We start from the raw sequence: 3,937 nt of genomic DNA on the forward strand, positions 1-3,937 counted from the left end.
AGTCGCATATTCAACCGTTTTCAGGTACTAGAAATGTAACTCGGGCTTGATAAAAAAAAATAGAAATAACAAAAACGTTTAATTAACTTGCCGAAATGTTTGCCTGTCATATTGTGACTTGAAGGACCTCTTCATTGCGTTTACTAATCGATATCCGACTTCTGAAGTGCCGCCGTAACTTTAAGTTACCGTTAGCAAGTTTGCTAACGTGTGAAACGTACCCAGCAAGCAGGTGAGTTTTTATTTGTTTTTATTTGGTTTGCAATATCACATTGTATGTTGGTCGTGTGTTTATAGTCTGACAACGTTGCATTGTAAAATGTAGGTCTATTTTCTGCAGTAACGTCCTCAAGTTTCCTGCTGGAGTTGGGGCTGTCAATTCAAGTGGCCCACATGATGACTGACTGAAAGGACATTACGGTAAGTTTATCATGATAATCTATTCTTTGTCAAACTTGCTATGCACCACTGCAAGCACACATCACAGCCTTTACCACCTCAGTGGTATCTCCATTTTCCCACTAGACATTTGAAGTGAGCAGTGTTGGGCAGTAATGCATTACAAAAGTAAGCTTAATTAATTATTGTAATGCATTAGGCCTAAGGTTACTTTTTGCTGTAATGCAGACAGCAATGTAAGGCATCACAGGGCAAAATCTGTAATTTTACTTAGTTACCATGCTAAATAACTGAAGTTACAATACATTACAATGTCCTGGATTGTAGTGATATTTATTCAGTGTGGTGGGTCAGAAAGAGGCAATTCCTGAAGCTGGTAGTTTAGTCTACATGAGCTTGATTTACACTGTGATACATTGCCAGATCCATATTTAGGCCTACAGTTCTTTTGGCAAAAGTAACTAAAGTAATGCAAAAGTAGTGTATTGCCTTAGGCCTACATGTTAAATATGGTAATAGTGTAATGTAAGGAGTTACTTTGAAAAGACAGTAANATGTAATCAGTAATGCATTACTGTTTTGAATAACTTGCCCAACACTGGAAGTAAGATAAAATGATAATGGCCTGGCATCCATAGTAGCCCTCAACTTATAAGGGCGGTATGCCACGGGTGCATGTCTATATGTTCCCACAGCCCATTGGTCCCCAATCACTAAGACTTAACATTCATTTTTAGGCCCATTGGTCCCAAAGCCAATTGGTCCCACAGCTTATACCTGCTGGCCCATGTTCCCACATTTCTATGTCCCATGGCGGAAGGAAGGGCATGTTCTCTTAGTTTACTCGGAAATGTGGCTACATGAAGTTGTGGAACATAGGGCATATTTGAATACTTTCTTTACAATGTGGGGAAATGGGGGCAGCGAGAATAAGCTCTGGGACCAATGGGCTGGGGGAACATAGAGCTGACCCCAGATGCCACGCCATTATCATTTTATAATGTAAGTTATATCACTTGTGCAACTCCTGAGTTCATATTGCCTTCACTGAATGGGTCCCTCTTGTTTTCACAGTGAATTCACTACAAGTCAAAATCAGATAAACAGACAGGAACATCAGCCTTCTTGGTGCCAGATGGGAATACTTGAGAATAGCAAGAAAAACGGTAAGTCTAAAACTACACATAAGATCATAATTAAGTTAAATGTGACCTGGTTGCATTATTGCATGACTGCTTAACATTCAGAAACGATTGCTATACTGTCACTCATCATCTAGAATACATCTTGGAGTTAAAACTTAAGAGTCTATGGGCTTTAAGAAAGAAAAACCATAAGTGAGGTAATCACAACTCTGCCAAGAGTCTGTTTTGGTGTTCATTAAAATGAGTGTAACTATTCTCTTCCTGTGCTTTGGTTTTGTTTTAGGTTCAAGTAGGCCCGACAACAGAGATCACAGACAACCACAAGAAGTGACCCCAGGAGGGCAACAGACCTTATGTTGGCAGTTTTTGGAAGGCAGGTCCTAGCCACGCACTCATATACCGGAAAACCACCAGTAGAATTCAACAAAAAACCTCTGACATAAGTGAGTACCTTTTCACTACAATACCTTGCTTACATAAACAGCAAAGTTCTCTGACAAGGAATAGTTTTTATACAGTGCCTCCAGCAAGTACTGTCAGCACTTCACTTTTTCCACACATTGTTATGTTACAGCCTTATTCACAATGGATTCAATTCCTTCCTTTCTCAGCTTGCCTTTCTTTTACTCAAAATTGTACACAAAACACCCCATTATGACAACGATTTTTATGTGCAAAAGTACAAACAGGTAGCTTTCCCCATGACACTCAAAACATGTGAATTACTTAGCCTACGGGATGCACTGTAAATGTCTGACAATGTCACAAGATTTCCATCCATGCTACACTCATTGTTTTCAACAACACAAAAAACCCTCTCCCGCACATGCCACAGATTCTCAATAGGGTTTTAAAGTCTGTTCAGTAGGCCTATGTATTTTCTCATGTCTTAATTTTCCATGTGTTGGTCTGCTCTGTATGTTTGTTTGTTTGTTTTTTTCAGACTACGTCACAAACAAATTTGATGTGGACACTTCAATGATCAAGCAAGCAATGGCACAGGACTGTTCAGATGAGGCAAAAATGACACCCACACAATGATCTAATAATGAAATAATAAATATATTTTGCATATGACCATTTCATTTGCTGTGTTGTTTTTTTCCATTATGTTTATGTGAGCTATGTTTTAAAATCCTATTATAATAAATCCCATAGAATACAAATCCTATAGGAATATAAATCCTGTAGAAATAAATCCTATAGGAATAGAAATCCTGTAAGAATAAATCCTATAGGAATTTAAATCCTATAGGAATTATCCCATCAGAATCCTATTGGATTTCTATCAGATTTTGGAACAAATAATCCTATAGGAACATTGAAATCCTAAAGGAATCCTGTAGGATTCTGCCTTCTGGATTCCAATAGGATTCCTGTAGGATTTTGGTTCCAAAATCTGATAGAGATCCTACAGGATTTACCTTACTGGATTCCTTAAGGATTTTTTGATAAGGGATGGTGATCGCTGGCTGACAGATCTAGGGTCAGTTTTACACTTTAACTAACACGACAGTCGTTGGACTGATGCTGCACAAGGCTGATTTCTGATCAGTAGGCTTTTACACGAGATGACCACTGCGTGTCGCCTGCTGCCCCTATAGTCGCTTATTTATCGTGAAAGATCTGGCAACCCCGCACCAGCGATGCTGAGGAGCACTGTGTCACCTGCAGTTCCTTCACGAGAGACCGCATCCACTAACTGCCTGGACAGTCTAATTTGGACAATAAGGTATGGCAATTTAATGATTTGTTGGTTGTCTGAATGTGTTGGAAAACCTAATTTTGAAAACTTTATGCAAGTATTAGCAGCCAGGAAGAGCCAAAATACGAGATAGCTACACGAAACAACAACATGACTAAATGAGAGCAAGTTAGTGTTGTGGCAGCCGCAAACCAAGTTAGTAGCACAGCACAATCCTAACGTGCACGTCAGTTTATTTTTTTGTTGATAACAGGATAGTTAATATGAAACCGTTTGGATAGGGACATGGCATGGATAGCATTGGCCCATTGGCCACACATTGGAAAGGGTAGTCGGGTGTTATCTACAGTCAGGATCGGTAGGCAGACGTCAGTACCTAGCTCGAAACCTAGCATGTGAAATGAACTAATGCTAAGCTGGACTATGATTGTTGTGATGCCTTCTCTCAGTGAGAAGCTTCTCCTTTGCTTCTTCGATTGTCTTGACTTTTCTTGGAGTTTAAATCAAACTTAAATAAAGTCGGAGTAAGTCATAGTAAAGAGCACCTCTGCCTCTTTAGAGTAAGCAAGTTCACATCAGTCACAGATGTGTTGCCTAAACCCACAGCGCTAGTCCACTTCAGAGTATGACTCCCCCCCAATAGCTAAATTTGCGGTACATATTTGACCTCAAATGTGTCATATATCGT

The 3,937-nt window shown here is 39.5% G+C and overlaps 1 long non-coding RNA gene across 1 annotated transcript; it reads left to right on the forward strand.

Annotated features, from left to right (window-relative positions):
• Positions 1 to 336: 336 nt before the first annotated feature.
• Positions 337 to 2,621, forward strand: LOC134439805 (uncharacterized). Its single transcript, XR_010032865.1, has 4 exons — positions 337 to 420; positions 1,474 to 1,565; positions 1,828 to 1,987; positions 2,488 to 2,621. It is a non-coding gene; the product is annotated as an uncharacterized LOC134439805 (long non-coding RNA).
• Positions 2,622 to 3,937: the final 1,316 nt, after the last annotated feature.

This window comes from Engraulis encrasicolus, chromosome 23 (assembly GCF_034702125.1).
Source record: "Engraulis encrasicolus isolate BLACKSEA-1 chromosome 23, IST_EnEncr_1.0, whole genome shotgun sequence".
NCBI classification, from domain to species: domain Eukaryota; kingdom Metazoa; phylum Chordata; class Actinopteri; order Clupeiformes; family Engraulidae; genus Engraulis; species Engraulis encrasicolus.